We start from the raw sequence: 22,500 nt of genomic DNA on the forward strand, positions 1-22,500 counted from the left end.
ATTTTCAGTCAAACCAAAGTTACATATAATTCTGCCTCTGCTTATACGGGATATTAACACTAACAATACACTCCCTTTGGAAGACTTGCACAGGCCAAATTGTTGGAATGCTGGTTTTTTTGACAACTCCAAACCCAAAAAAAATGATAATGCGTTATGGTGTAGTTGAAAATAGCATAGTCAGATGTTTGCTTAAAACCTAGAAACTTTACGTGTTGCTTTTCATGTGCTGTGCCAAGTCTTGATAATACTTTTTCCCCCAACCAAGGGACCTCATAACCTGATTATGGTTATTGCTTTACAAACAGTTTTTGACAGAAGGTGGCTGCTAGAGCTTAATATACGTACCAGTTCCATGTGATGGTCCTGGTTCTTGCAAACTAAGCTCATCATTTATTCTTTGCTGAAGTCAGCAAATAGACTTAAAGATATACACAGTCATCTACCACGCCAAATAAAAGGACATAACGGCTTTCAAAAGGGTTTTCCCACTTACCCAAAAGGCTTTCTGAAAGCTTCTACCTCTGCAAAAGAAAAAAAAAAAAAAAGAAAAAAAAGAAAAAAAAAAGAAAAACAAAAGAAATTAGAACCATTATGGCAGATTGCATGAATTGTGAGAACGTCACAGTAACTGCTACTTTTCATTATGTTTGTCTTTGGGTCATGATCAACAAAAGGTTTACGGTACTTACATCGAGAGAAGGATTCACCTTGTAAGCGATTATTTTCAGTCAATCAGTCGTCTAAGATTCTGATGTGGGGTTTACCTGAAAGGGAATGAAGGGTCTTTCTGAGTGCATGTTCAAGAGACTTTGATGGACTGGAAGTAAATGTGGTAACTGTACCATCAGGAAGGTGGCCTAAGACTACAATGCTAAAGTATGCATACCTCAGTTACAAAACTTTTGAAAGGAAGTCTCAGCCACAGAATGCATATACCTGTAGAGTTTTGCATGGGTTTTATATAAATACAATTTAAAAAAAAAATAGCTGCTTGCACATTATACCAGAAAAACCTCCAAAACTGCAATTGCTTTGAAAATAGATTTTAGGTTTTTTGGAGTTTTCTGAGATGCTTGGTCTGTATTTTGATAATTGTGCATATTATGTAAAAATGTTGGTGGACCCATAAATGACCAGACTTTTTCTAAGAAAAATGTTGCTTTAATGCATTTCATGTATTTTTACTCTTATATCATTGCTTGCTAGTAATAGCAAATCTGCTTTTCTGCATCTGCTTTGCGTAGCTATTGTAAGGCTTTGAACTAATGTATGTATTTATTGCTTGAACTTCTGTGCATACCTTATAAAGCATATTGTCTGACAATTTAAATGGCTCATGTATTCTTGCTTCTATCATACGCTGAGGACGGGGATGATGATCTTTTGTATACAGCAAATTTTAACTGTAGCACAAACATCTGTTTCTGTATTTGTGGGATATACCTGTTTTATTTATCTTTTTTGAGGTAAACTAATTTTTGATACTTTTCATTACTGTGTACTGTGTTCATACCTTGAATTCTCTGACGTTAGAAGTCATGGTTGAGAATTGTAACAGCTGTTATTCGTTCTGTATTCATGGCTTTCACTGCTGAATAAAATAAAGGACCAAACCTAGGATTTGAAAGAAAACTGTCTACCTCTAACACCAGGGAGTTATCAGATTTTATTTTACATAGTTTTAGTCTACGAAGTCACAATTGCTTAAACCTAGTGGGCTTGAGGCTTATATTCTGTGTGGTTGAATTCATGGCACAGTTACACTGTTTGAAAATCAATTAAGGTTTCATGTGAATGTTACAAGTATTTGGTAGAATTGCCACTAACTGGGTTTTCTTTAGATAAAGCAGATACAGGGAAACTGTCATCAGCATTCTGTGTCTACAGCTGATTAACTTCATAAGAATGCATTTCTTTGTGATTAGGGAATCCAAGCGCAGTGAGCCAGGATCAGAGCTACTGAACTGCATTTAGTATAAACCAGCCTGGCCTATAAACCCATCCTGGGTCCTCTGTACTCTCATGTACAGATTTCCTCAATTTGGAAGTTCATGTTTTGGAATTTTTCAATTATTATTATTTTGCCTGCATGCTCTAATAATAATGTGCATTTAGAAGGGGAGCTTTATTCTTTTTCTGAAGCTATTAACCAATAGCTCATTTTTCCCTTGTTATTTTGTCCATTAAATTTGGCATATTTAGCAAGAAAGGATGTACATTTTACAATAGAATTGATGTATAAACAGTGTTTTCACTGCTGATGGATGTAAAAATGTATATGAAACCATTTCATTCACTTGCTTACATTTCTGGAGTATAAATAAAAAAATATAATTCTTTTTGATCCATTTATAACCCAAAGGGTTTTATTCTTTCTGGGAAGAACTTTCTTCCATCTTAAAAAGCTCAGATAATAAAAGTACTTCTGGAGCTTGCTGTAGCTCTCTTATGAAGGGCTTGGGATACTTGAAGCATACCTAGCTTTATCCAAAAAATAGCAAAAAACCCCAAACTATTAATGACAACAGCACATTTAATCGTGTATGTTACTGTGCAAGATACAGCATGTTATGAAGCATGCTAATCCTTCCTGTAGACACACCCAGACTTAGTGAGATTTAGCATGTGAAGATAATTTGTTAAGCTCCTTTTTGGCAGTGATATTTAATGGAAAACTTATTTTTAAGAAAATGAATCCCTCATAAGTCTTTTTTTTTGTTGTTGGGGTTTTTTTCACAGTTTTTGGAAGGCAATAGATGGAAATGTAAATAATCAGCTGTGTGTTGTGACTTGTCCTTTCAAAAATGTTGCATGTATCCACTTGCACACATGTCCACTACTCGCTGACTGATTCAAAATGTTGGATGCCACGTTGAGCAGCACATAAGAGTCTTCTGTCCTGTGCCTCTGGCTTGTCTAAGACATCTTTTTTTTTCTTTTAATGTCATGAAAGTAGTGGTGATAGAGTTCTTTCATTATCATCAATAACATTAGAATTAAGTCTTAAGATATTTCTACCTGAAGAGCTTAATAGTAAATCATAGAATGAGTTGGAAGGAATCTCTGAAGATCATCCAGTCCAACCCCACACCTGGACAGGAACAGGTTTCACAAGATCAGGTTGCTCAGAATGCTTTAATGTCTCCTACCTAAGTTCTCAGAATGCTACTTATGTATTGAACTAAAAGAAATGCCAGTAGAACCGTACTTTCTATATAACTTAACCCTAAATAAATTAGAAAAAAAAAAAAAGTCAAAATATACCTTATATATAGCTCAGTGCAATTACAGCAGTTGTATCCGTGTGGTAGAAAATGTTTTCTTTCAGTACTTCTACAAAGCTGAAAAATAATAATATATCTGAACATGATGCTTACTTATTAAGAAGTTGGATAATGCTGTTACTAGAGCAAATAGAGGCCATGCCTAAACATGTGGAAGATTTTTGATCCTAATCAATGTATCCGGGTGTAGGTGCATTGACGCTGTTGAAATGCATCAGAATGCTGGGTTGTTTTTTTTTTCTTTTTTATAAAGAGCATATACATATATATATATATGTATTTATTTCAGAGACCAAGTGTTATACTACAAACCTGCATTTGCAAACAGCCACTAACAAACACATGGGAAGAAAGGGAAAACTTCAAGCAGTCCGGCTGTGTGTGAACAACCTGGTGAGAATCGCTGTGCAATGTGCAGACAGAGGACACGCTGTTACCGACCTGTTGCTCAAATCCTATCAATCTTCAGTTCCTTCTCCAGCCCTGCCGATACTAATTCTGAGGAAAAAGCTGCTATGGGTTTTCTCTCACTGTAGGGGAGTAAAATTATCTCTGACAGTTCTTCAATTCTTATTTTAACAGTTTATATAACGGAAAAGCAGTGATTTTTACTGCACTGGGGCCTTCAAGGCAAACTGGACATCAGAGCCTGGGCCTGAGATTAATTACAGATATATAATGTTTATGTGGCAGAAAAGGGGAATCAAAGTTGGACATGCATCAAAAGTATAAATGATACTTCGGACTTCTTCAAGCTCCTAGATAATTTCACAATTAAAGAAAAAGACCCCAAAATCAATATCTACCCTCCTTCAAACTTGTTTTTTACTTACAATTATGTATGCATAGAATCATAGAATCATAGAATCTTAGGGGTTGGAAGGGACCTCGAAAGATCATCTAGTCCAACCCCCCCTGCTAGAGCAGGGTCACCTAGAGCACATCACACAAGAACGCATCCAGGTGGGTTTTGAATGTCTCCAGTGAAGGAGACTCCACAACCTCCCTGGGCAGCCTGTTCCAGTGCTCTGTCACTCTCACAGTAAAAAAAATTTTTCGTATATTCACCTTGAACCTCCTATGCTCCAATTTCCACCCATTACCCCTTGTCCTATCACTGGTCATCACTGAGAAAAGCCTAACTCCATCTCCCTGACACTCACCCCTTACGTATTTGTAAACATTAATGAGGTCACCCCTCAGTCTCCTTTTCTCCAAACTAAAGAGACCCAGCTCCCTCAGCCTCTCCTCATAAGGGAGATGTTCCACTCCCTTAATCATCTTTGTGGCTCTGCGCTGGACTCTCTCAAGCAGATCCCTGTCCTTCTTGAACTGAGGGGCCCAGAACTGGACACAATACTCCAGATGCGGCCTCACCAATGCAGAATAAAGAGGTAGAAGAACCTCTCTTGACCTACTAACCACACCCTTTCTAATGCACCCAATTAATAATAATTTTTAATAATTAACAGGAATATTTTTAGTTATTTGCTCTCTACAAAAATATGCATAGGAGGAATGTTATATAATAATAATTGATTAATTTTTCAATATTAAACCCCTGATAATCATGAGAAGCTAAAACTCATTCACTGAAAATGAAGACAACAAAGCAACACAAATGAATGGGCTCTGGTTATAGAAAGTGCTGTATGTTTTAGTAAGATGTTGCCAAAAACATTTCCACTATTTCTCCTAAGAAGTATAAAGGCTGGGCCAGCAAATTATGAGGCAGACAATCTAGCTAGTACTAGTATAAATTAAAATATTATATTGGAAGTTTTACCATTTCTACTTGAAGCAATTGAAGCCTGAAAAAAAGTGAGCAAGAAATTAATAATGGGCAAGGAATTAGAGGGGAGGAAAAGCTGCTAGTCTGAAAAAAAATATTCTGAAATTTTAAGAATTATAGAATTCTTGTCCATTACTTAGTCAAGCAGTAATAATAGGGGGATGCATTTATTGTTACAGTCCAATTTAATACCCTTTGCCTGAAACATCAGTAAAATCTGTGGAAACTATTCATGCAGATCAAAAGCACAGCGTGACTCTAAATCATTTCAGTGAATACTTTTTATTCAGGTAAGATTTTTTAAAAACCCTGAAGGTAGACAACCTTATAGTATGTAGCCAAATAAACTAATATGTCAGCTAATATATCAAAGTGAAGTTTTTCTCCCATTGCATAGCCATAGTATGTGGTTAAATGAAAGCAAAGACCTTAGCTCAGAATGTGAAAATCAAGAGCTGAGAAAACAGGGACAAAATGCTACTGATAGTTAAAAACATTTTTAAGTTACTGTATCAAAGGCTAATATTAGCAAAAATAAAAGGTAAAATTTCTTTTTTTTTCTTTAATACCTCTTGTATTACTAGTAACGTGGTCACCACAGCTATGCATATAGTGAGATCCAATACAGTGTAGAGGGGAAATCTGTGCTACACATAACAGTGAGATCTGTAGACTTTCAGGATTGTTTTTTGTTTATTATAGAAGAATATAGGGCAGGAACATAAATAATGACATAAATATTTATGTCATACATTCATTTTTTTTCCTATTTCTATTTTCTGAAGTTAGTAAAAAGCCAAGTGTTTTCTTGAAGGAAGGTTATTTTATTGCTGTATCGTCATTACCCCTGAGCCAGCAATTTAATACCTATAGGTAAATTTCCATATCCAACAGAAACACATGGTAGTTAATGAGATTCAATAGATGTTGGGCCCATCTGTGTTTTTTTTATGGCCCCTGAATGCAAGACTTTCCTCAGCCTGAGCTGGAGTCTTGGGGCAATGGTAGGGGTTTTCCAGCCACCAGTTGTACCTTCCAGTTGGCTTCACAGCATCATTCTGTATTGATTTTCTTCTGCTGGAAAACCCCATTAATTGTATTTATTCCATCTTGTTTATTTAAATATGTGTTCAGATGGGAAAAACCCCAACATGTTTTATGTATGAAGTAAAAAGTTACTTCTGAAATTTGGTAAGATTCTTTTCTCAAGATTTGTTCTGGTTTTCCCATGTTCATATATTTACGAAGCCACTCCCAAGTGCCAATTAATGTAATTTTTATTGTTGAGAAGTGGATACATCTTACTTGAAATCTGTAGTAATCCTTTCAGATTTTAATTCAACTTTTATATCCTTTAAGGTAAGAAATGTAATTTCAAATAGTAGAAGAAAGCTATAAAATCCAGTGGAGAAGGAAAGCCAGGACTCAGACCATGCAGCGACTGCAGGATGGAGAAATTGGAAATGGTATTTGGAGATGAATAAAGTCAGTAGAACCAATTAATTAAGACAATCAGCTAGAAGAAATTTCATTTACCTGAGAACCTAAAAAAAGAAAAAAGGAAAAAAAAATTCGGATCACACTGTGAGTTTTCACTCTGCTTCTTCTTCAGATGATATTATCATATTACTGAACATGGTTCAGGAAAAAAAATAAATGGAGGGCCCAAATAAAAAAGCTTTTTCTGTTTTCATTATGCCTTTTTCCTTCAAGTGTTGAGTAGCTTCTCAAGAATTACAGTGTATTCCAAAAATTACAGGGAGCATAAAGCAACTTGCAAAACCAAGGTAACCAGTATGTCAGAACTTGTTGGGTGTTATCAAGGATTTGAGGGGTGGCAGCATTTCACCCTCTCCCACAACCTTTCCTGCAACAGTAACTTAGAGCAGGCATAGATGGGGGCTAGACAAAGACCATTTTGCTCCTTAACCACACAGCAAAAGTTACAGTAGAAAATTCAGCTGTTGACAACACATTTCCCGTTCACAGTGATACTGGTTAAACGCAAGTGAAATACTCTCCTTTCTCATTCAAACAATTTTTTGAAACAATGTTTAGTTTTTCAGTGAGTTTGATTTCCTGATGCTTATAGTCATGAAGAAAAGCTAAAGCTTTACAAGTACAAAGGTACTATGAAAAATTAACATTACCAATCCTGGCATTTTTGAACTGCTGAATGTTCTAATTTGTGCACTGTGACTCTGTGTGTTCAGTTCTCTTTTTTTTTTTTTTTTTTTTTTTAATGCTTCCCACTCTGTACTTGTAAATTCATACATAAAGATGAATCTGCAGTACTTTGTCAGATGAAATTATCCACCAACAAAAGCAATAACAGGATCTTCAACACAGCATAAACAAGCATGCAGAACCACATATTTCATCTAAAATACCCATTACTGAACACAGTTGGCCATTTAAGCTCAAGGAGAGGAATTCCTTTCCAGCTGGCTCTCAGATCTGCCTCTGAAAAGCTTTTCCCTGCCATTACAGGAGCAAACTCAGCTTGAGCAGGCACAAAGTAGAGCTGAGATGGCAATTTTAGTTCATATTCAAAAAAAAGAGCTATTTGAAAAGGCCACCTTTGTCAAATACTTTCTGAATGTGAGTGGCCTTCCTTTTCCCTCAGCAACCCAATGGTTTATCTCCTGGAATTGTTTAGATGTTTCTCCCCCTGGGCTATTCCAGACCTACTGATCAGCTTGGCCTTCTGCTGACTCCTGAGAATAAGGGCCATTTGCCAAGTCAGCAACTTGTACTCCACCAGGCTGATGGAGACTTGAGCAACATTCAGACCACTTATGCAAAAGATGCTTATTTTAATAAGTAGTTGTCGCGAGCCGATATTGGGGGGCTACCATAAAATTCACACTGCACTGCCCAGCGGGCAGGCTATTAGCAGGGGCTTTGGCAAGGGGGAAGAGGAGGAGGAAGCAATTCCAATGGGGTGAAAGTTAGTTTAACTCAGGCAAACTTTCACTTCAATAAACAAACACATAAATGAGACAAATTCTGCTTTCTTACAAGCTTTATAATGAAAGGTTCACACATCTTTGTGTGAAATACAAGTATGGCCCTAATCAACACCTCCTAGTCATTAGCGTGCACATTCTATATATAACTTCTTTCCCTTTGTGCAGCAAGATAGTAGCATCTCTTTTTCCCTTTCATTCAGACACAAATTCTGTAAGTAATATATTTTTAGCTTGAAAAATATAATAAAAAAATCAGATGGATTTTTTAGTTGATCCAATGTTATTTGGTCAATCAGCCCTAATGACAGCAAAATAGGCAAAGAATACAGCAAAAGCAAAATTAAGCACAGTGGAGTGGGCAAGGTCTGCATAGTATTTTTCACCTCCAAAATTCTATCTTTATCAGTCTTTGCTTCCAACGTATCTTTCTGTAACATAGTGTCTTTCTATATAAGAAAAGACAATACATAGGAAAATGCTTTATTGGCTGGTAAATGAAAGTCCAGATGCAACTCTCCTGCTAAGCCACTGTCCCACCAGAAAGAGAGGGAAGAAGAACGAAATGGAGGTGTTGCCTCAGTAAAAGGCTCCTTATCTAAACCCTTTGGAAGCGGTTTGGTTTAATCTCTGTTACCAAGCTACCTGAGCTGCAGCCTGTGGCTCTACCAGGCTTGAGTGTCACACCATAGGAATTTTGAATGACAATATCCATACTTTGTCCAAGTCAGGCAGCCTTGTAACCACAGTGGCACAAATCCCAGGGGAAAGCCTGCTTGGGATAACTCACTGGTTGAAAATCAGCTGAAGAACATGTTAAAATGTAGCAGTCATTGGTCTGGATTGGGCACCTTAATGTCACAAAGAGATTGCTATTTAGCTGAGGCTTCCCCACTCTATAGAACGATAACAGAAATTACTACCTAATGGACTTACTATACATATGAAGTCAGTGATGGTGGCTTCATAGCTACAGAATCATAGAATGATTTGGGTTGGAAGAGATCTTAAAGATCATCTAGTTCCAACCTCCCCTGCCATAGGCAGTGACAACTTTCACTAGGCCAGGTTGCTCAAAGCCACATCCAGCCTGGCCTTGAACACTTGGTTGAATGGCCCTTTGAGACCTGCAGAGTAGTAATTTCAACCACCAACCACATATTTGGACATACTGAAGAATCAATAATGATGGAGGGAACAAAGGATGTGGAGAAGAGTCCAGTCAGCCTGGAAGAGGACCAACAGATCATTTCTTGCTGATGCTTGAGAATAGAGTCCTCTGAACCATATTTCTGCCAGGATGTTCCACAGCTTTGAAGATCAGAGTTCTTCTGTTTAGGCAGAATAGTACTTACTCCTTAGATAAGAGCCAAGAATTTCAGTTTTTAGAAGTACTAAAAACCTACCATTCAATGTCTGGAAAAAAAACATGTTAAAGCTCTCTCCTCCTAATATATAAAAATGTGTAACTGTCACAAATGAATTGTTTCAAGGACATGGAAACATGCAGAGCAAATAGATCAAATTTTGGATCAGATTAAGAGATATTTCAGTGCAAGGAAACGATATATTTGAAAATCCTTGAGTTTAAAATTCCTTAATCCTCAAATCCCATTGATTTTCTCCCTCTCTATGCTGTGGTCCTTCTGCTGCTTGCATGATTTTATGGTATTTAAATACTCCCTAGAGAAGATCACAGGCTCATTTTTCTGCAGACTATACAAACATGGCTAAAAAACCATTCTCTAGAAGACTGTAAAAGCTTACAATCAACACATGTATATATATATTACTAAAACAACACATAAGAAAACTCAGTACATGAAAAATTTACAAAGAGAAGTGATTTGGTCAAAGTCATCAGAAAGATGAGTGATGGAACCAGCAGTATTGTCCAGACTCTGAAAAAGGAATCAAGGGCTGTAGTAAATGCTCTATAGTTGCTAGATCTCCTGATACACAATATGACTTATAGCCACAAATGCAAATGTATCAAAATAATTTCCACTCAATTGTATTATCCTCTGTAAATCAGGAACTGGAAGCTATTGCCATGCACTCAACGGCATTGGTATTAATTGGTCCCATTTCATATTCTTTTTGTCTGACCAATGCAGCTTGACAGTTTCTAATGGGATTTTCAGATGCACACCATGGATTCTTAAGTGATCACTTTTTCTCCCCAAACATATGAATTCACTCTTATTCAGACCTACTTTCACAACCTTCTGGTACCTAATTTCCAAGCACATAATGAAATGCTAATTCTTTCAAATCCATTTTTTTCCCTGCCAGTAACTGCAGAAACATCTAAATATATGAGTTAATCTAACTAATATTTTTTCTAACTGCAACTGTATTTCATTCACTCTTTTAAAATTTCTTTTTTAAACTTAGCATTTTGTATTTATTGATACTGGCAAAATTCTACACATTAAGGGCAAATTAAATATATTCTCTCCACACCAGAGGTCACACTTAGTCCCTATAGCTTCAGCATATTACAGATAGATGAGACTAATTACCAAGGATCCAGCAAAGACAAAGAATGTGGTTTGCTTGGTGAAAAGTGAATGTTGAAACAATTTACTGAATACCTCTTAGCCTTTGAACTGACACTGTATTTCTAGGACTACATATCTGTGTCCTTGATGGATAATCTCCATTTAGTTAAGAATGGCATTGCTCCAAAGTATAGATGTGTTAAAAAAGTACATTTAAAACCTTACTATTAGTGCCAATTCCAGTTCGAAACAGTGTAGAAAATAATCTGGACTAATCAATATTCTTATTAAGTTTTTTACATTCAGAAATGTCCCAACTGCTGTAATGCATAAAACCAGCAGTACCTTTTAGTGAATAAAACGCCCTCTCGTGTCTGACAAAGGAGCAATGAGATAGGCTTTTTTTTGATTGTTGACTTAATAGTACAGCTTGTTTACAAGTAAATCTATATTCATATTTAATGCTTGTGCATTATTCCATTGTCTGGTATTTTATTTAAATAATAAAAAAAGAAGATCATATTATTTTGGAAAGAGCTAAATTACACAAATACCATCACAAAGCCTGCTTAACTCTGCTCTGTGTTTATGTAACATTTTCTGTCCCATTTTTGGCCTATTCTAAATACAAGTTTCATTGTGAGATTGGCTAGATATAGGCCACATAGGTTTAAAAAAAGATTTGTAAGGGATGATTCTTTTGGAAGTGGGAAAACCCATGTCCATTTAATTGGCTCTATGTTTTAAACCACTTGAATCCATTTAATCATCACTTATACTCTATGTATTATTTACTACATGTTGAGCAAGCCAATGAATCTAAATGACAGTGCCCTTACTCAGGTTTATGCCCGATACTCGTAGTGATACAAGCTCAAATATCCTCTTTTTGGTATTGTCTTCAAAGCTGTCATACCTATTGCATGAAAATACTCTGGTAGACTTCGCTGAGGCTCTGTCTTAATCTTACTTCTTTTTCCTAGCCTATGGATCTTGTTTCTCTAGCCTTTCTGAATAACTAAGATCATTGTGTTGCTGTGGCACTCTGCTTGCCCTTAGCTGCACCTTCTCCATTTCTGTAATATCCTGTTTTATAATAGGGTGACCTGCACTGTGTCATTTTCTTAATAAGGACTCATTAGTCTCCTGGACTGTGCTGGGATAATTTCCTCAAATTTCTATTGAATAATCATATCTATACTTTTCCAACGTATTGTTTGCTTATACCTCTTTTTTGGCTGATAAACACTACACAAATTAGATCACTTTTTTTTTTTTTTTTTTTTTTTTTTTTTCAGCAGTATGAAAGCCCTTCTTTCATGTATAGCAGTTTGGTTTAACTCAGAGGCATGTGAAAGGTGTTGGGATAATCTTAGTGGTCTCTTTCTTTCTCCCTCTAGAATGTAAACATTCCTCCCTCTGTCTCCTGTCCATTCCCAAATTGCCTCTTCATTCACCATTTCTCCCCACTCATGGGAAGTCTCTCTCATATTGCCGCCAGGGAGTCCACAGTGAGTACTGAAAGCCAAGGATTGTCTTCATTAGAAGCTACATGAATATGGACACAGTAATGAGAATAAGAGATGCAGAAGGGTGTGATATTCATGGAGGCATGAGAGGAATGCTTCATAAGGAAGCAGAAGGGCAGCTGAAGGACATGAGAATGCTGGGAGAGGGAGAAAGTGCATGAGGGATGGATTTTATGGCATTTAAATTCTCCTTAGACAAGAGAGCAGGGAAGAACAGAAGAAGAAGAATGGGGAAGTCTCCTGGTCACTATTAACATCCAGCTGGGCAAAAAAAAGCCTCACAAACCTAGACTAGTTTTTTTGAAGTATCACCAATAAAACGCATAGTTCATCTTCACAGAGTTTAGATTTTGAACTTTACTCGTGCTCATCAAGACAGTTGCCAAGTCACCAAACCAGTATTCAAATCACATTGGGACATTTGACTACTTAAAATGAGCTAAAATGGAAAAAAAAAACCCTCTCACATGGCATTTTTTTGTAATTGTATTTGAGTCCCACAAGGCAACACATTCAAAATATGTCACCAGCTTTTCACCAGATCAGACTTTCCATAGATGACTGTGATGCTGAGATCAAAGCAACACTGGTAAACTGTTAGCTGCAACAGTTTTTTACATATAAGCTCAAAAAATGTGATTCAAGTACCAATACAAACAGCTCAGAAGGTGTAAAATGTCTGACAAAAATAGAGCAATGTCTTTTGATATCAGAAATTTGGTACGTTGCATGTATTTTTGTAAGTTCTGTATTTAAAAATTCAGACCAACATGGAAAAATAAATCCATTAACATTATAAGAACCACTGTCCCAGGGAGAACTGGATTATTTGTACTACGAAGACCATTTTTATAGCCCTTACCTTTCCTTCGAGTGGGGATCCCAAACTGTGTTTTGAGGTGGAAATTGTTCATATTTTTCTTAAGAAAAAAGGAATAAAAATACCAAAATTATTTTAATTTCACACTGTATTTTAACTGAAGAAAAATGAAAGCAATGAAGTTTATGACACCTCAGATCTACAACATGGGGAGGATGCAAATAAACAGTTTGAAGTAATTTTTACTCCTTGCTCACACTAACTTCTTGGAGGTTGGGGCAAGGGAAGGTAGACCAGAATTTTCCTCATGTTTATCAACCTGTAGACAGGCTGGAGAGCTGGAGGGGGAGAAACTGGATGAAATTCAACAAGGGCAAGTCTAGAGTCTTGCATCTGGGGAAGAACAAGCCCATGTACCAGTACAGGTTGGGGGCTGACCTGCTGGAGTGCAGTGTAGGAGAAAGGGACCTGGGAGTCCTGGTGGACAGGAGGATGACCATGAGCCAGCAATGTGCCCTTGTGGCCAAGAAGGCCAACGGCACCCTGGGGTGCATTAGAAAGGGTGTGGTTAGTAGGTCAAAAGAGGTTCTCCTCCCTCTCTATTCTGCCTTGGTGAGGCCATATCTGGATTATTGTGTCCAGTTCTGGGCCCCTCAGTTCCAGAAGGACAGGGAACTGCTTGAAAGAGTCCAGTGCAGAGCCACAAAGATGATGAAGGGAGTGGAACCTCTCCCTTACGAGGAAAGGCTGAGGGAGCTGGGTCTCTTTAGCTTGGAGAAGAGGAGACTGAGGGGCGACCTCATCAATGTTTACAAATACATTAAGGGTGAATGTCAGGAGGATGGAGCCAGGCTTTTTTCAGTGATGTCTAGTGATAGGACAAGGGGCAACGAGTGCAAACTGGCACACAGGAGGTTCCACGTAAACATCAGAAAAAAATTCTTTCCTGTGAGAGTGACAGAGCCCTGAACAGGCTGCCCAGAGAGGTTGTGGAGTCTCCTTTGCTGGAGACATTCAAAACCCACCTGGATGCATTCCTATGTGATGTGCTCTAGGGGACCCTGCTCTGGCAGGGGGGTTGGACCAGATGATCTTTTGAAGTCCCTTCCAACCCCTAGGATTCTGTGATTCTGTAATGGTGGGAAGGAATTGCATAGTCTCTTCTCTATCCCAGATTGAAATCAACATTTCTGCTGTCATCTCTAAGTAACGTGTCACTATCTGAGCAATCTGCAAAGCTGTCAGTGAGCTGTAGACTCTGGTTGAGTCTCAAGCCTTGCTCTGCAGTCTCTCAGAAGTGGAGAATGTGAGTGGCTCCCAGGATAACTGCATGTTACTTCTCGCTGCTCCCCTGGACACTTCAACCTGACCCAGAGCACAGAGGTATCACCTGTTATTTTTAGAGGCAATTTTGTTTGTATTTTTCTAAATACAGCATGTGTTTTTGGGGTGTGTATCTTCTGGCACATAAACTGTAGCTTTGGGAGAAGTAATCTGTGCATGTTTAAATCTATGACCCTCCCATACAAAGATGGTGACAAATTAGGAAAGACCTTACTATGCCAGATGCAGTCAACACATAATTATATAGGAAAAGGAGAAGGCAATACATATCTACTGCACAAAAACAATTGCTAATACTGAATGTCCAAGAGAAATCATGCTCCTTGTAGCTCCATATCTGCTAACATCAAGGCTCTGCTTCAGCCACTGGTAAAACAGAGAGTCAGGACAGCTCAAGTGCAACAGTTACTAAATATTCAGTAGACCTGAGAGCTGGACCATCTTCCTGCTGCAGAGACAGTGGAGCTCTGATAGGTATTCTGGAGTTGGCTTTAGAACCCTGCTTGAATATTCTGAATCCCATCTTTTCAAGAAAATAAAAAATAGAACCTTTTTCAGTGCTGATGTTTAAGAGGTTTGTGGCACCAAAATTCTGTTATATCTTTTTGACATGCTAGTTTCAGCTGCTAATTTTTCATGCTTCATAGCTGGATGTTCATACATGTTCTTCAAGTTGCATATTAATCAGCATCAAAATATGGTTACGTTAACCCACCACAGATAGAATATGCGTAGTGCCAAGTAGATTATTCTGTGTTGCTTTTCAGTAGCATACACAAGGGAATTTCAGCATGAGAGAGATTGGATTGGGAATATCAGTTTGTAATTACAAATTATGTTCAATTAAAAAAAATTATAAGAGATTAGCTATACCATTACTTTCTGTAATTTTCAGAATCACAACAAAAATATATCAGTGCATGATGCTATCTTCATATATAGTGATTTGTTTAACAGCACTTTGCATAAATTAATGGAAAGCAGGAGAATCTCTACAAGTATAAGGGATTTCAAAAGGCAAAATTATAGGGAATCACTTCATTTCCAACCCACTGTGCTATCTATAAGGAAAATTATGCCCATGCTCTTTATTTCTACTGACATAGAAATACTGTCACAGAGATTTTGCAGTATGTGCCTTGAAGCAAGTGCGCTTGTGAATAAAAAAACCTCAGGTTTATATTCATGATCAGTAATAACACCTGGTGTTGGAATATTTTTTGCACAGAAAACCTGCTTTTTACCTTTCTTAAACTTTTTATGTTTAAAACTCTCAGGTTCATAGTAAAAAACCTGAGAGCTTTTAATAGAAAATTAAGTTAATTTCTCTATTTTTGCTACAAAGCAATTTTATTATGAGAAAAGAAAGAGCACCTGGTACAGATTAAGGCTCTACAACTGAGAAATGTCAAACAACAATGGTAGAGCCTACTAGGAGCATGGCAAAATGTACATTCCATATTTTTCATCCTTGTAAAATTAGAGCTGTTAGCATCCAAATAAATTTCTGGTTTAATGCTTTTTCTTGAAATACTCATCTTCTTCAGGCTTTTACTGATTTTTTCCACTGCCTTGTTGTTTTCTACAGAAGATGGTGCATTTTTAGCCCCTTTGCAGATTGATCACAGAGAAGATCCACATCAGAAGTTCTGTCTGTTGAGCAGGACACAACCGATAAGACCATGTACATCAACTCTGTGCCACAGCCAGCCAGAGATGGTCTGATGCAGAGCAATACACAAAACCATTAACAAGTCCGCCATTTCTGCCATGTGGTAATCAATGACCCACCAAGAGGTTTTATGAAAACAAAGGCTAGTTAACCACACAGAGAGAAAAATTCTGAACTAATCCACTAGCTTAATATCTGGGATGTTTGCTACATCTCACTACTCTGAGAGGGCAAAAACTTTTCCTCTTATAAAGGTCCTTGGAATTACTCACTTAAAGACGATAACCTCAATTTTTAAAAAAATTAACCTCAATACAAGTTTTTTTTTTCTTATAACCTTCTCAGAAAGTTGACCACCTATCTCATTCCATTCCCTTCACTTCATGTTACTGCTGAAATGACTTCATTTTTCAATGGTATTCATAAAAAGTACTTAACCTTGAAAAAAAAAAAAAAAGGAAAAAAAAAATATAAGAAAACCCCTTTGAAAGTGCCAGAGTTCATTTATGTCCAATCTTTATGTAGCTATAATCCAGCTTCTACAGAACAGGCCCCTTGAAGGCCTTCAGAGGTTAAATATCTGAGTTTAGATCCTTATCTTCCTATTACTCAATGTTTGCATCCACTGCACTTTGAACACTGGTTATGATTTGCCCTCATGTAAGACCCTTGGCACCTTATTCATTTTTGCCTAATGTGGTTTTCTTATTGTTCTGACTGCACATTTTCCACTTCATATTATAACTTAGACATCCATCTAGACAGAATGAATTTGACAATTCACATCTAGGATCTTATCTTGAATTTTTTGGGGTGAGAAATATCAGATTGAGTTGCACTTTCCTACCTGATAATGATGTGCAATGAATCAGCTAAGTAAAAACTACCTTACCTCATCTTTTCTGAATGTCCGAGTTGGCCTCAAGGCTAAGAGAAAACACTGTGAAGCAACATGAGCCCAGGAAGAAACCCCTGTATGAGAGAAAGGCACCAGCCACTAAGGGAAATTGGAGGTGTATGTTGAAATTTGGTATGGGAAGCAAATGTGTAGTAAGTAAACACCAAATGACTGCAGAGGACAACAAATCAGGGTAGAATCAAGAGGAACTACAGATTCATTTATTCCTAGTTATGGTGGAGAATACACTACAAAAAAACATCTTGGGGACAAACAGCCAATGGATAATACAGCTTTATCTGGTAGCATATAGACAAATACATTCTACATGGAGCAACTAGTCTGGGTTTAGTAAGCTACTTGTGTACAAAAAAGTACACTGTATGATGTGAGATGAGAAACCCGCAAAAGGTTTCCTGTTTATCCATGGAGCAGCAGTCTGGAGAAGACTGAGAGGGATCTTACTAATGTATATAAATATCTGAAGAGTGGGTGTCAAAGGAAGGGCCAATCTCTTTTCAGTCGTGCCCTGTGATAGGATGAGAGGCAATGGATGCAAATTAGAGTACAATAAGCACCTCAACATGAGGAAGAATATCTTTAAGGGTTACAGAGCACTGGAACAAGCTGCCCAGAGAGGTTGTGGAGTGTCCTTCTCTTGGACACTTTCAAGACCCATCTGGATGCGTTTCTGAGTGATCTGCCCTAGATTCTGTGGTAGTCGTGCTCTGGCAGAGGAGTTAGACTCTGTGATCTCCAGAGGTCCCTTCCAGCCCCTACAATTCTGTCACTCTGTGGTCATTGCAGAGGTTGCAAATTTATGTATCACACTTTGTAGCTGCATAGAAAGTGGTATTTGTCTGTGAATAAAAGAGAGTTACCAACTTCGGAGATGTTATGTTGCTTTTACTAAATCTTTCAATACCAAGCCAAATGTTTTATCCTAGAAAACCCCACAGCTGAGGCCTGAAACGCCCTGTTGGATAAAGAACCACTATTAGAAGGGAGAGGAAGTAGAAAGAGTAAGTGGGTTGTTTAAAAGTAACCTTGCAAATTTTTTTTTGTCCAAGTGTATTCTCCTAAAAATAAACGCCATTTCAGTATGGGAACATTGTTTATGGATATGGTGTAGGTTCATATACAAGAATACTATGTGTCCATGAACTGTTCGCATTCAACAACCTGTGTAAAATGCATGGGCCGATCTCAGTCCAGCTATCAACAGATTGCGTCAGCTCCAGCAAAACTCCCTTCTGCTCATGACACTGGTTTTAAGTGTACTCTGTTAGCATGCAAATGGACAGATACGGTCAACAGTTTCTTTTAGTTGAAAAAAAAAATACTGTGGAGGCCTGAAGCTGTGAAATTGTTATACTACACCTTAATATAATCAAAAATCAATGAACTGGGGGAAGGAGAATGTAGGTTTCAACCACAACAGCTCTTTAAAGAAGCAGCCCTGATCCTGCTAAACAAGCATCTAACCAGTTTCACTGAAAACTGTTCTTACTTACACAAACGTGTCTATAAATGTCCGAGGGGTGACATTTAGAGCTCATTGAAATCAATGGCTTAACTGCATTTGATGCTAACAGAGCAAGAATTCTGCTTCATCTTTTCTTCTCCATTCTGTGAAAGCCTGCATGAGCTCCTCCTCTGCTGCAAACCCATTGGATTCAGTGGGAAACTGAAGAATCTCATTCTTCCCACAGCATTTTGTATAACAAAAAGTTACTTGGCAGTCTTCAGTATTCAGGAAATGCTTTGAGGCAATGTCTGAGATATAAAGACTCACATGCACATACTGAGTAGAGATTTGAACATGATTTTTATCTTAGAGGTGATGTGTCTTAGCTGAGAGACAGATGCAAGAGTGGCAAGTTGCACACCTCTCCCACTTTCTGCCTATGTGGCTGATTTCCAACCAAGAGGGCCACTGCCACTTTCTTGGCTATTGAGATGTCAAGGGTGCTCCAGCAAAAGAGAAACCAGGTTTCAGAGCTCCTCCCTCTGCCATTGCAATAGCTGTACTTTTGGGATTACAAATCTGTTTTTGCAGTGGTTGTAGGACAGATTTGAAAATACAGTGGAGGTACAAACAAGCTAGATCAAAGTAGGTCTTGAAGGAATCCGATCTCATGTAGTCTAGTGAATATAAAAAAATAATCCACTCTGAGGAAATATTTTTGCTTATTTTATGTGACTTTAAAATAATCATGTTGATGGAGCTCCAGAAAACTAAGTAATTTATGCTATTTTAAATAACTGTAATTTCCAGCAACAGTAGTTTAGAATCTAAAACAAAGATTATTTTTTTTCTGATTCAAATACTGTAACAGAATAATAAAATAGAACATAGAATAGCATCATGGTGATCATTCTTGAAGTTTGAAAACAACAAAAATAAAATTAACGCAATGCAACTCCAAGGGCTTGTCAGTCACCAGTGTAAAAATCAAAGACAAATATACAAATAAATCTGTCTTTTCACAGAAAGAAAATTATTAGTGGCCAGCTAACAGGAACAGCCAAGCTCACCAATATAAGATAGAGGCATTTCAGGACCCTGGGGAATGTTCTTCAAACAGAGGCCCATTCTCTCATGTAGAAAGAAGTATTGGTGTGAAGGCTGCCCTCTGCTTTGGAACTTCCAGCATCAAGTTTTGATTCTGGAAAGATTTTAGAAGGATGCAGTGCAAGCAGTGTAATGAATGAACGTATACAAACATAGCCTAGAGGAAGAATTCAGCTGTTTCCCTGGAACGTTTTGGAGGACAAGCTTTCATTTTTTGTAGCAATGTTTGAAGAGGTGCGCAGATCCTGCTTTACATATTTATACAAACACTTTGAATAGTATTCTCTTTCTTAATAGAAACATAGAATCATAGAATCATCAAGGTTGGAAGGGGCCTCAAAGATCAAGTTCCAACCTCCCTGCCATAAGCAGAGAACCCTACCACTAGATCAGGCTGCACAAAACCTCATCCAACCTGGCCTTAAAAACCTCCAGGGATGGGGCATCAACAAACTCCATGGGCAATCCATTCCAGTTCCTCACCACCCTGACAGTGAAGAATTTCTTCCTAATACCTAACCTAAATCTCTCCTCTCTCAGTTTAAAACCATTACCCCTTGTCCTATCACTATCTTCTCTGATGAAAAGCCCCTCCCCAGCTTTCCTGTAGGCCCCTTTCAAGTACTGGAAGGCCTCTATAAGGTCTCCTCAGAGCCTTCTCTTCTCTAGGCTGAACAGCGCCAACTCTCTGAGCCTGTCTTCATAGCAGAGGTGCTCCTTTGATCATCTTGGTGGCCCTTCTCTGGACCCTTTCCAGAGAGAGGGCCTACACTCTCCTTGGATGTCCTTTTCTCCCCAACATAGCTAAAGAAGGTTTTCTTATTGTTCTTAACATCCCTGGCAAGACTTAATTCTAGCAGGGATTTGGCTCTCCTAACCTGATCCCTATCTGCTCGGACAACCTCTCTGTAATCCTCCCAGGATACCTGCCCTAGCTTTCACCCCCTGTATGCTTTCTTCTTAAATTTGAGCTTTTCTAGGAGCTGCTTACTCATCTATGCCACCCTCTCGGAGTTTCTACTTGACTTCCTCTTAGTCGGGATGCAGCGCTCTTGGGCCTGGAGAAGCTGCACTTCTCCCTCTGTGGGCTTCCTTTTTAGGTTGAGAAACACAGTAGTGTTTTGTGATGAGCCGTATGAGGAAAGGCTGAGAGAACTGGGTTTGTTCAGCCTTGAAAAAAGAAGGCTTACGGGAGCATTTACCATGTTCCAGTATTTAAAGGGTGGCTACAAAGAAGATAGAGACTCCTTCTTTACAACAAGTCACAGGGAAAAGATGATGGGTAATTGGTACAAGTTACTCCTGGGTAGATTCCAATTGGACATGAGGAAAATTTTTCACAATTACAACAATCAGCCATTGGAATAACCTCCCCAGGGAAGTGATAGATTCCCCAGCATCAGACACTTTCAAGATTCAGCTGGACAGTGCTGGGCCATCCAGACCACATGATCCTTGAGGTCTCTTCCAACCTGGGGTTCTATGATTCTATGATTATATTCCATGTGATCCTTTTTTCTTTTTTTTTCCCTTAAGAAACTTCATTGTTGTTGGCGTTTCCAGCAAAATAAGAATTGTACCCATATCTGTCAGTGCAATTCATGGGTAAAACACAAAATGTCAGAGGAAAACAGGAGAAATTGTGGTTTATCTCAGTCCTGGCTGACCAATGCCAGTATTTTCAGATACTTAAAGCCATTTGGAAAAATGTCTAGAATTTCAAAAGCCAGCAGGCTCTTACTCCTGACTTGCAAATGAGGATTTAGGGAAATGTCAATATAGTTAGGTGCGTACAGACTCAAGCTTCATTTCCCTTGGTCCAAGCTCTCTGGATATGAGCCAATTCCAGACTGGCAGCCATACAGCTGGGTTTGCTCTAAGCTGTATTTGATGTAACATGACCTGTCTTCCAGCATATGGGGTTGGTCCTAACACTCTCCCCCCAGCCCCTGCAGGGGCAATTTACCTTGCACAGAGTGCCTTGCTGGCTCAGCTGCAGAGTTTCTTGACTAGAACAGTTTTGCTTCTGAGGCTGCTCTCTATTAACAAACTGGCAAAGGATGTGTACAGTATTTTCGAGAGGCCTCCCTTTAGTATTTTAGTCTGTTTATCCTAATCTTCTTAGAGAATCCATCATGATTCAACTGTAGCTGGTGTTCTGTCGCATGATTTACTATGGCTACAGCTTTGGCACCGTGTTTGCTTGTCCAAAACCATTGCATATCTTCAGATCCCAAAGTCTGAAGTGACATGGCAAAGAAAGCAAAGAGCTTTCTTTGTAGAGCCCTCAGCGCTCTTCAGCTCAAAGGAGACAACAAGCTGCTTGGGCAGCCACCACGCACAGTTCTGCCCTGCAGATTGATCAGAACTCTGCTAAGTGGTTTGTGCTTACTCCAGACTTTGGGCACAGCCAAACATGTTTGCACATTTCACAGAGAGCTGGAAACCATTATGGAATGAGCAGCTACAGGCTGATTCTGCTGGGGCACTTTCTGTTAACAGCTTCTAGTTTCAAACTACAGGGGATAGGAAGCAATGTGTTCTTAGTGATGACTTATTGGTCACTTAATTCCCTCCCCTGCTGGTCTCATCAATGCAAGGTTGTTCACTTTCAGGTCACATTATAAGGCTCACTGATTTTGTTTATTCATATTTTTGCCAGTGGTGGGGAAGGAGAGATGATTAGGTGAAATACTAGGATAGTTTTTCAAGTTCTTGACAGTGAGATGCTGCTCACTTAACATTTTATTCAATGATGGATCTTGATACTGGCAATTACCAACACAAATCATGGCAATGTCACCTTACTTTCTAAGGCAGTTAACAGGTGACACATTTCCCAGTTTTCCACTGTAAACAGCTGTGGTCAAAAGCTAATGTTTTAATTGAGATTGCAGTAAGTTACATGTGTAACAACGAACATCCAATGTATCAGGTTTACTCTTGAAAGATTTAGAGAAATAATTATCTTAAACATCAAAATATGTACCACTCTTAAACTTATATATTTGCTACATTTGAAATGAAAACTTTTTTCCTCACTTTTGAAAAAAATAAATATAAAATCAAAGTACTTAAAAAAATGTATTTGTTCAATGAAATACTGAGTA

The 22,500-nt window shown here is 38.2% G+C and overlaps 1 protein-coding gene across 6 annotated transcripts in view; it reads left to right on the forward strand.

Annotated features, from left to right (window-relative positions):
* Nucleotides 1-1,494, forward strand: part of FOXP2 (forkhead box P2) — a 422,240-nt gene extending 420,746 nt beyond the window's left edge. For all 6 annotated transcript variants that reach the window (XM_051621652.1, XM_051621617.1, XM_051621633.1 and 3 more), the window contains one exon: nucleotides 1-1,494. This exon is cut by the window's left edge and continues 1,592 nt beyond it. The gene's annotated coding sequence lies outside the window, so the exon portion shown is untranslated.
* The last annotated feature ends 21,006 nt before the right edge of the window (nucleotides 1,495-22,500 follow it).

Source organism: Apus apus, chromosome 1 (assembly GCF_020740795.1).
Source record: "Apus apus isolate bApuApu2 chromosome 1, bApuApu2.pri.cur, whole genome shotgun sequence".
In the NCBI taxonomy this organism is placed as follows: Eukaryota; Metazoa; Chordata; class Aves; order Apodiformes; family Apodidae; genus Apus; species Apus apus.